Below are 11911 nucleotides of genomic sequence, written 5' to 3'. Positions count from 1 at the left end.
TAGCCCTAAGATCCTGTAGGAGGCGCCATTTGCCAGACTTCTTTTTGATGACAAATACCGGAGTATTGTATGGGCTGGTGGAGGTTTCGATATGGCCTTCAATTAACTGCTGTTGGACCAAGATATGTAAGGCGTCCAGTTTCTCTTTGGTGAGTGGCCATTGATCAACCCATACCGGCACAGAGGTTTTGAGAGAGAGAGAGAGAGACCCTAAAGGGTCCTGTAAAGCCATTAGGGAAGTTGAATAAAAGCGTGGAACTGTGAAAGCAAGTCACGGCCCCATAGGTTACAGTGCAAAGGCAAGATATAAGGCTTTAGATAAGCTGTAATATGAGAATGAGCAGTCACAGCAGAAAGCCAATGAGAGCTGACCTTAGCGGCCTGTGCTCCGCCTACTCCTTGCACCGAGGAGGCTTCGGCGATAGGCCAGGAGGAGGGCCATTCAGCGGAACGAATGACAGAGACGTCGGCGCCGGTGTCAATCAAGCCTTCGAAAGAGCGACCATTTAGTGTGACAAGGAGGGTGGGTTTAGAGGTTTGGACTGGTTGCTGCAAGGCAAACAATGATGGCATATCAGGAGAAGGGAGAAGTATGAGCGTGGCGACAATTGTTCCTTTATCTAAGGAAAAGCACCTATCTCCCACTCCTGCCAGAGCAATTTGTGTCAAATCTGACGAGTCATACAAATAGGGAGCAGCAACCATTCCCTCAAGCGTGAGCGAGGAGTTGGGAATAAGCAAAGCAGGGGTAAGAGGAGGGAGGGGTTTATGCAGCGTGACAACAAGAGGAAGGGAAAGGACAGCCCCCGGATCGTCATACAAAAGATCCTCTGCCAACTCCACAGGGAAGCTGGTGATGGGTAATTCAGCCTTTGGGGCGGGGTTAGCTGACAACCCCCGATCTAGTTTTCCGAAGGCTGGTGAGGGGAGGAGTTGTTGCGACATTGCGAGGCCCAATGATAGCCTTTGCGGCACCTGGGACAAGGAGTTTTAGGTTTGGAGGGGGGGGGCGGCCCCTTTTGAGTGGAAGGGGGCGCCCCACCTCCCCCGGGTGCACGGCATTGATTCTTAAAGTGGCCCGGCTTCCCACAATTAAAGCAATTTCCATGACGAGTGATTGCGAGGGCTTCCGGGGAATGGAGCTGAGGGGAGGGGTTAGTAGAAGGTAGCGAGGTGGTAATGGCGGCAGCGAGAGCGCTCACTTTATGAGAGGTGGTACCAACGATTCTGCAGAGTTGCAGGAAGTCTGCAAGCTTTACACCCGGTTGATTGACTGCGGGTTGCAGAATGGTCTGGCAGTCATGATTAGCGTTAGAGAAAGCAAGTTTCATTAGCAGCTCTTGTTTAGCCGTGGCATTATCAATTTGTCGGTCTAAAGCAATCTGAAGGCGACTTATGAAGGAAGCATATGGTTCATTTGGTTCTTGCATTATTTTCAAAAACGTTTGGGTGGATTGAGAGTCGGAATCATCCACTCTTTTGAGAGCATTCATGGCGCACATGTGAATAATAGCAAAACAACGACGGGGGGAGTTCTGTTGCTGGACTAAGGTTGCGAATTGTCCCTTTCCTAATAATTGATTTGCGGTCACCCCTGCGGGAAGACCTCTTCTAATTTCTACTTCCACCCCTTTGTCGTATTCAGATTGCCACACAACGTATTGCGCCGGGGTCATAAGCATAGAAAAAAGCATTTTCCAATCATACAATAACATAACAGTGTTAGCAGTAACTAAAGAGTCTAAAACTCCCCTAGTAAAAGGAGAGTGCAAGCCGTAGGTGGTTACAGCATCTTTGATTTGTTTCAAAACCTTAAGTTCAATATTGTTATACAAATTTCCTCCCGCCGCCCCTAGGCCGATGGTCATGGGAAAGGCAGAGGGACTCTCCATTTCCAATGAGAGGGGGGAGGAGAGGAGTTCAGTGATGGCGCCTCCTAGGGGGTGGTGTTGAGGGGAGTCGGGGGTTGGAGCTGAAGGGGGAGGAGGAATGGCTGGGTATGGAGGGGGTGGTGGTGAGGCAGCATCGAGATGGGCGGCAAGAGGGGGTGGGGTTTTTGGGCCGGGAGGAGAAGGGCAAGTTTCCGGGGAAGACGGGGGAGGGTAAAGAGTGTTGATGGCCGCCATAACAGCCTTCCAGGCAGTCAGAATAGGCACGGGTGCTCGTGGGGTATCATGAAAATATTTTCCTATCCTTTCCCAAGTGGATGCTTTGAGCGACCCCTCTGAAGGATAGACAGGGCAGTGTCTCTCCATGTACAGTAGGAGTTGAGTCACCGAATTTTTTGAAATGGGAAAGATGGTCGTACCGTTAGCCTTTTGACAAGAGTTAGCCTTCTTCACTAAATCATAAAGTTCGTCCCTATGAACTGACGAAACTTTGGAGAGTGGGGAGCCCATTACTTACGATTGCAGAGCCTTTGCCAGGTGCGTAGTAACGAGAGTGAAGGCAGTGCACCTCTAGACAGAGATCACACTGTGAGACCGAAGGGATCCCGGACGAGCCCCCAGTTGTCGCGTCGCGCGACCAGTCCTTCGCCCTTCGGTCTATGGGATTCCCTGGGGGGGAATGAGCCAACGATTCCCTCGCGAGGGTGAGGTCGAAAAAACAACGGTAGGTACAGGATTCTTTTGTGGTGAGAGACGCCACATCTCAGGAGGTTGCTGGTACTGCCTCCTGGTGCCACGCCCCCACCTCCTTTTATTCAGCAGTTCTATCAGGGCGGGGGAGTGAGTACAAAGAGAATAGGGAAATACAAGTCATGCCCTTATAAGGGAATATACAGCATTCTGAGGCTACGTGAGAGACATGCAATCTAGCTGTGCAGTAATGGAGTCAGGTTCGTCACACCCGGGGTCAGGAATTTTTTGATTTCTGGGCCAAAAATTGTGCCGTCCCAAATCGAGCATGCAAAAGGACACCTAACCCTTACATTCCACCCAGAATCTCATGGTGGTGTTCATTTTTGCATTCGGCCTGATTCCGCCTGGCTCAACCCGTGAAGTTTTCCTGACCCCGGGGTCAGGAATTTTTTGATTTCTGGGCCAAAATTGTGCCGTCCCAAATCGAGCATGCAAAAGCACACCTAACCCTTACATTCCACCCAGAATCTCATGGCGGTGTTCATTTTTGCATTCGGCCTGATTCCGCCTGGCTCAACCCGTGAAGTTTTCCTGACCCCGGGGTCAGGAATTTTTTGATTTCTGGGCCAAAATTGTGCCGTCCCAAATCGAGCATGCAAAAGCACACCTAACCCTTACATTCCACCCAGAATCTCATGGCGGTGCTCATTTTTGCATTCAGCCTGATTCCGCCTGGCTCACCCCGTGAAGTTTTCCTGACCCGGGGGGTCAGGAATTTTTTGATTTCTGGGCCAAAAATTGTGCCGTCCCAAATCGAGCATGCCAAAGCACATCTAACCCTTACATTCTAACTTTCTTCAGCCCATGTGTCCGTAAATCACAGGGCGCAGAACTCCTGTCTTGTGCAAGGGAACATTACTGTCAAATCCATTTGTATGTCTGCTGTGTTTCATCCATTTCCTTAAATAAGTAATGGAGAGTTTCTTTTTGTTTTTTTTAGATTAATGCTAGAATCTTTTCCCCCAAAGGCCATTTCACGGATGCTTCTAGAAATGTTTGTGAGAAAATTCCAACTGGATGAATTCAACATATTTGCAACATTTGGATTAGACTGTTTATCAAACAGCTATTGGAAATCAATGCACATCTGAAAAAAAATGCTTTGATTGCTGGTCTAACGAGATAAAACTTATGGGCCAGGGATGCCAAAAAATCAATGATCCCTTTCATAGGAAGAGCATGAAACACTTTTAAACTTCATTGATTCCAGTGTGAGAATTAAATGGATACTTGGCTCTTTCCCAAAAATCTTCCAAAGGCTGGATTTTATTGCATTCCTTTGATACTTCTGATCTTGCAATTTGTCCATGCTTATGGCATGTGGTTTTCAATGTTTTTCACCAATATAAATAATAAACTGAAAATACTAGGACTGAAAATCTATGTTATCTGGGCCTTGCCAAGCAATTTAAGGAGATATAGATTTTTCCCTGCTTGGCAAATTTCCCTGAAAATACTTACGCTCTGTTGTGTGACTGATTTATTTGCCTAACAACCTTGTTCCAGTCTTGTTCCTTGCCTTTCTTTCAACTGCAGTGAGTTTCTTTAATGACTTGAGCCATGCCTACTCAGATGACCTGTCGATGCAGAGATTAAAAAATCAGCTTCTTTGTCAAGCAACAACTGCCATTGTCCCAGTATGACATCTGTGGTGGTGCAGAATTCCAAGCCCCTGCCCCAATCAGTCATTAAAATTCAGATGCTGGCATTGTGTAGTCTTGCAGAAACTGCAGCTGAAAATACCCCGTCTTTAAGGCTATAGTACATTTGGTGCAAAGTGCTTTCTAATGACTTATGCTTTTCCAGCTCAGGCTCTCTTCCTTTGCTGAGTGAAAAGAGGGTGGGGAATGCTGTTGTTTGAACCACAGCTGCTCTGATATTTTGAGAAAAATGAAAAGTGCCACTGTGGTTAAAATACTGTGTTGTCAGCATTCTCCTCCTCTCTATCAGCCGTCACACACAAACCCACACAGAGTCCATTGTACGCATTCATTGGCTTGTTTTGTTTCCTTTGTGGGTCAATACAGATTTGTCAGGAGACTCTAAATCCCATGGATTTTCTTACTGTATTAAATCCTTCATTTTATTCAGGCTCTGAAATTGTGCTAAACCTACAAAGCAATTTTTAAATTTGTATTTTTTTTATTAAGTGAGTGACTTGAGCGACTCTGTTTTTCCCAGATACATCCTGTTTTTCTCTCCATACATTTCTGCCTTGTAGGGGTTTTGAAGTGAACAATGTTCTTTGAGCTTCAGGACCCTCTTTACATGCTGTTGCTGGACTGTTTCAGGTTGAAACAGCTTGAGTCCATCTTTCTTGCTCCCTCTTCACACCACTCAGTGAGAAAAGCTAGGAAAAAGCAAAATGCTAACAGTGAGCAAGTAACCCAAACACATGCATGAACTGATTTCTTGTGGGTGCTTATCGTTTTTGGACCTTCCCAGAACTTTGCAGAGAATAGAATGTTGCTGGCCTTTATATGCATGTTTCTAGGCAAGGAAGCACACTCACTTCCCAAAATTTGATTTCCCTGCCTGGCAGACCTGAATTCAACAGCAAATACTGCAACAGTTGGCTCTTATACATTATTTGGATGTATCTCTTTGTTTGGGATTAGAGATGACAGCTTCCAGATTGCCAAACAATGCTTCAGCACAGTTACTAAAGCTTGTTCCATTGAATTTATTCATTTAGGGCTTCAGAGACAGAATTTGTACTTAAGGGCAGGAGAAAGAGGCGTGTCCTCTTTTCTGAAAGTTTATATGTCAAGCTTTGGGGAAGTCGAGTGGACAATGGGGCAATGTTAGTGTATCCCATCTCCCTTATATGCAGATGACTAGTCTGTAACTTTACGCAGGTATAGCAGGTAGCCTGAAAGACTGTCTAGGAAAGTGTGAACCATTCTTTCAAGGAAGAATGGAAAGTGGCTTGGGAAGACAAATGGAGTTGTTGGGATGCTGCAGAGGCATTTGGCTTTGGCTCATCATTGAATTTGGGTTGGGTTGGAAGTGGCTTTTGAGGAACACAAAAGGCAGTGTTGAGGGCATGAGGGAGTTTTGCTGCTTGTTTCTGGAAGCTGCATTGATTTCAGACATGAGAAGAAATGGATAGACAAGAGGTGGTTTGGTTTCTGTGGAAAAAAATAAGGAGGTACATTCCAAGAGAAAGGAGGGGACTGAGAATAGGGAGGCTCAGGCAAAGGAGAAACAGGAAAGGGGACCCTTTAATGAAGGAGATAAGAGACCAAGGTTCTGGGATGGAGAGAAGAGCAGCCACGGTTAGTGGTGGTCAAAACCTTGACAAAGGATGTAAAACTGGGAGATGTGAACCCCATGAAAGTGGCAGAATTGATGAACAAGGCAATAGGAACCATTGTTCAGGCTCAGCAAATGCCTGGAGATCTGCTTTTGGGACTCAAGAATGCAGATTAAGCACGGAAGATGCTACAACTTAGAACTCTGGAGAAGACAAATATTGCTGAGATTTATGATGGAAAAGAAAAGGGTAATTATAGGAGCTGGTGTCTTAGATGTCTCTGAGACTGATTAAAAGTGACCCGTGGAGAAGAATAAAGTTATCCTGGTTAAACATTGGTTGCCTTGGAGCAGTGGTGAGTTGGCTTCCTCCAAGAGGTACAATTTACCATTAAGCTTCTTGAAAGATTGTATATTGGACATCTGGTGCTTTGCTTATGATCTTAGGTTCCTCCAGCTCTTGCCTGGCCTTTGGTCACTTGGCCACAAAGGGTCAGAATGGAGTATGCTGTGAAAAGTGCAGTGGTTCACCTGCATTTGATCAATGAGATAGGATCACTGCTTCACTTTACTCTATTGTAGAGAGGATCAAAACCCAGTCTACGTGGGCTGTTTAGCTGCTAAGAGGGTCTGGGATGTTCAGGAAAGAGGAGCAGCTCAGGGGCTCTCTTAGGGCATAACTGCATTGCGCCCTTAAATGGTTCCTGTCCTGTTCTCATGCCAGTTTGACTCTAAGCCAGTTTAAGAAAATCTGTCCTGACTGGTACACTTTGGCCCACTTCTATCTATCTATCAATCAATCTATACATCCAGAATTAAATTAAATGAACATATGTATATAAAGTTAAAGCATCAAAATGTGCATATGCAGGCACCACAACCAGCTTTAAAATAAAGATTTCTTACTTGCTACCTTGTTGGTCTATATAATGTCTTTAACAATATCCTGCAATAGTGCAGTGGGCAGAACACTTGCACAGCATATGCAATGTGGCTGATCTTTTTTTAACTACTACTTTTGTTTGTCTGAGTTACCTACATTTCCACTGTGCGTCTGTTTGTAAAGTAAGTCCAGCAGTGCACCATTTCATCCTTTGACCTAAATCTAATTTTCCTGAAGTTCAAGGGGAAGAAAACACCTTATATAAATAAATAAATGCCCTTAAAACAAAAACTATCAGTTCATCAATCAACCAATCAAATGGGTTGGGGATGCTACCCATTTTGACTTGGGGGAAAGTGCCATTTTTTATACTATTGCTTAAAGGTACAAGGCCAGCCGGAGGCATTTTATTGCCTGAGACAAAAGTTACTGTAGTTGAGCTGGCCCTTCTCAGACAGCCGTCCCCTCTGAAATAGGAGGAGCAGAAACTAAATGGAGGAGGAGGAGAAGGTACAATGAAAACACCCCTCCACATTATTGTAATGAGCCATGAATTCAAAACAGTTAATTTCCTTTGTTATCAAGCTCATAAGAATTATGAATGATTATCAGTCCCTTTGGAGCACAGATTTTATTGTTGATTACAGCTGGAAAGGAAGCTTTAACGTGGTCTGTAAACAAAACCATCTGGGCTGCATGAAAATTTGCATTAAATTAAAAAAGGGCTAGAAAACAAATGAGATTCCTCTTCCATGGGATAGCACCTGGTATCTCAGTTTTACCAGAGGAAGATGTCAAGAGCATGAGTTTCCACTATGTTTATTTGACATACTTCCCATAAATACAGTAAAAATATTCCCGTCTTTTTTTTTGACAGGGTGGTACAGTGTCTTCTGCTCTGTACCCAAAATGCTTAAAGGTATTACTTTGAGAAGTTCTCTATCATCTTTTCCACTATCTTTGCACTGCTTTTTCTCATCTCTTAAGTTCTCATCTTTTCTTCCCTCTATGTTCTATGTGATCTTATAAAGGCAGGACCTTTGCAGACAATCTTCTACTGAACAAGGCTATGCAATTATTCTCATTGTCAAAGTACGTGTGCTCTGTTCCCAAAACAAAATAATCCATATTATGTGCCAAAGACTCTAAATCAGAATAAATTATGTTAAAGAAAAGAACAATTTATTGCTTAGAATAATTAATTCTGTTTGAACCAGAATGAACTGTTGCAGTGATTTATTTGCTTGCTTTTATGAAACTGGGGCACCAAAAAAAAAAAAAAGGCAGACATAAACAAAGGCTCAAATGGAACAAGTCATGGACAAAGCTTAAATGAAAAAGGACCAACTTGAACAAGCAACTAGATGTACATTTCATGCCTAGTGGCTTACAGCTAGTCCTCACTTAACAACCATTCATTTAGTGATGATTCAGACTTACAACAGAGCTGGGAAAACTAACTTACAACCGGTTCTCACATTTACGACCATCACAGTGTCATGTGGTCATGTGATTGCCATTTTCTACCTTTTTGACCAGCTTCTGGCAAGCAAAATCAATGGGAAACCATGTGGTTCACTTAACACCCATGGTGATTCACTTAACAACTGCCACAAAAAAGGTCATAAAATTGGGTCATATTTGCTTAATGACTGCTTCACTTAGCAACCAAAATTCTGGTCCCAATTGTGGTTGTTAAGCGAGGACTACCTGTACTCTGCAAGCGTGAAATGTAATATTCAGTTTGAAAACCTTTATTTTCATCACAATTCAATAATACCTTCTACATCTGACAGGTTTAGAGAACCTGAAATGGTGGAATGTGGGATAAAAACCTCAAATGTGTCTGTGTGCGCATGTTTTACTTACAAAAGAGGGGTTTTTTTTCACTGTACTCCTTGCACATATGCACAGTTTGCTCACTCATGTATTCACATACTGTATATTCAGGCTTAGAATGTTAGTTTAGTGGCTCAGCTTAAAGCTTTACCAATCTCCGTGATTCAGGGCAAGTATCACTGTTCTTTTGACTACTTCAGCAATTTCTTGTCCTCATGTACTAAAGGGATCACGAGATGGACAACCTTAAAATAGTATGAAGGAGTATCTTACATACGCTCCTTTCTATGGGCTTTTTATTGCCCATTTCCCACACACACATACACACATACACACACACACACACATACACACACACAAAGGAGGACCCTGGGCTCTTTTTTGAAGGTGGAACAGACTGCATCCTTTCACGGTTTTGGTAACTGTTATTCCTTTTAGCAGTATGATAAGTAATGTAACATTTATCTGGAAGTATGTTCTCTTTCCAGGAATTATCTTGGCAACTCTTCTGCACATAATGCAGTTAAATGTGATAATACATTATGGTTCAGAAAGACTCTTCCCACTAGGTCCTTTGCTGTAATCACAAGTGTTGCAAAAGATCCAGGTTTTATTGAGACAACCCAAATTTCTGAGGGCTTTGTTCTCAGTGCCTCTCACTTCCCGCTGAAATTGGAATCGAGGTTAATCTGTTTGGTCACCTAGTCTCCTTGGTTTTGCAGGACAGTTTCATGTCCTCATGGAAGACTGGGACTGCTACAGGCTATATTACAGGCTATATTATTACTGCTATATTACAGACAATCAGATCATTGTTTGATTCTGATCGCCCAGGGCTTCCACTTTGTATTCAGTGGGTTTGTATGGGAGACTGCTCTCTTCTGTTAAATATTTAGCTTTTACCTTCTAAAGTCCTTCTAACGTCCTGCCAATGTCCCTAATGTTCCTGTGCAACAGTCCTTGTCCCAGGAATAGCACCAGTTCCCCACCAGCTCTTGTGACGCCTCTTCTATTTTTTCTTTTAATCCATTCAATCGGTCCAATTATCGGAGACCACCTGAACAAGTCCCTGCAGTTTTCTTGGCAAGGTTTTTCAGAATTGGCTTGCCATTGCCTCCTTCCTAGGGCTGAGAGAGAGCGACTGGCCCAAGGTCACCCAGCTGGCTTTGTGCCCAAGGCGGGACTAGAACTCACGGTCTCCCGGTTTCTAGCCTGGTACCTTAGCCACTACACCGTTGGCTCTCTCCCTCTTCTACAGGGCATGGCAAACTGAATGAATGATGCCTCTCCTTAACTCATAGCCATGCCAGCTCAGAAGAGGAGATTATTAACTAACAGACCACCAGATCACTCTAGAAGGGTCACTGAGTAGCAATTGCTGTAGCTGTTAGATGTGCGACTGTCTAGCCACTTCAATATGTTGCTACTCCTTTTAAGTTGATTTGCCCTTTTGCGTACCTTTTACTTGTTACTCACTGGCTGTTTTAATATGAGCATTTCTCTTTCTTTTTGTATGTTTTGATCTTTGGCCATTAAGCCAAATAAATAAATAAATAAATAAAGCAAGCACATTTTAGCAAAAGCTGTAAAATAATAAGAACAATGCTACAGGGGAGATGGAATGCTCTCTGCTAGAAAATTTGTAGCTTTCCCTCTGAATATTTCTTTCATTTCACTGGTGATGCTAGTGCAAATAATGATAATAATAGACAACAACAAAAGTTAAAAAAAAAAAAGTAACCCTACGTAAAAAGTGAGGTGGTTTGCTGGAATGTCTCACCTTAGAGACATTCAGTGAAATTGCTTCCCCAGTTCCTTTGTGCGTGGATACAATAATATGCAGATTTTCCAAACGTCCCCGGTTTCAGAATATGACCAACACTGAAGAGACATATTCTGCGTCTCTCCTTTCAAGTAGGTGTGTTCCTATGACTAGACTAGCTTGACTGATCATTCTTAGATGCCTGGGGAGATGTCTACATCTCGGGAGAGGGGGCAGGAAATGAAGACCACAGAATATTCCTTAGACAGTCAGAAGAGCAACAACAGTCATATTGTTATCCCTGCAAGGTATTAGGTCAATACGTAAAGGAGCAAATCATGATCAAGATACCTAAAGAGGAAAGGTTCCTCATTAAAATTTACTGGGCTTTGCATCAATGGTTCTGATGCAACCACCAGAAGCTTTCTCTCAAAGATCATACAACAAGCACAGTTAATGAGAATTCTGCTTTATAAGGCAGTTTTTAAAGGTCTATTATAACCCCAGAGCCAGTCTGGTGCAGGCACTCTCTGAGAATTGTACATGATTGAATGGATTAAGATAGATAAATTAATTAACCCTAGCAGCAAGAATAATTCAGAATTGTAGGAAATGAGGAATTTACAGCCACCAGAGCCCTTGAATCAGTTTGTGCCATTACTTGCCTGTTAGTCTAGCTTCTAAAGGGCCTCTAAAGATTGTCCTGCCAATGTTTTCTGAGATTATTAACACCTCCCTGCATCAAGTGGAGTTTCTCATAACATTAAACAAAGAGATGATGAGGCCTTTGTTAGAAAAAAAAAAGCCATTTTTGGACCTGACCAATTTGAACAGCTGTAATTCAAAGCAATGTCCAATATTCTTGATTTAGCTAAGCTGATGGAGAAAGCAGTGGTTCTCCAGGAAGTCTTTGAGGAAATAATTATCTGGACCCTTTTCAGTCTGGTTCTGGACCTGGATTAGGCACAGAAACAACCTTGGTTGCCCTAACAGATGATCTATAGTAGGAGAAATGTGACCTATTGATATACCTGGATCAGTCAGCAGTTTTTGATGCTAGCAATGGTACCCTTCTGGAGCACCTGAATGAGTTGGGAGATGGGGTGCTGCTTTGTAGTGATCCTGCTGTTGTCTCTTTGGGCACTATCAGAAGACAATGCAGGAAGACATCAGCTTGATCGCTGCTGGGAAAGATCATTGCAGGTTTGAAGCTAGTTACCATAATTATGTTAATATTTTGCCGTACTATTTTTCTAAAAACTCAGGGTTGGATGTCTTGAGAGCTAGATGGTTAAGGGCTGGCTGTGGGAGAACAAGCTGAAGCTGAATTCTGAATTCTGAATTACTCCCCATTCTGGTGTTTATATTCCAAGGTTCATCTGACTGTGTCCCTATCTGAAGGCAAGAGACTGTTTCAGTGAATTCAGGTTGGATTCAGAAGTTGGATTTCTGTAATGTACTCTTTGCGGTATGGCCTTAAACACAGTCTAGAAGTTGCAGTCGGAGTAGAATACAGCAGCACAGGTGGCA

This window comes from Candoia aspera, chromosome 7, assembly GCF_035149785.1.
Source record: "Candoia aspera isolate rCanAsp1 chromosome 7, rCanAsp1.hap2, whole genome shotgun sequence".
Taxonomy (NCBI): Eukaryota; Metazoa; Chordata; class Lepidosauria; order Squamata; family Boidae; genus Candoia; species Candoia aspera.
This window is presented reverse-complemented; position numbering follows the sequence as displayed.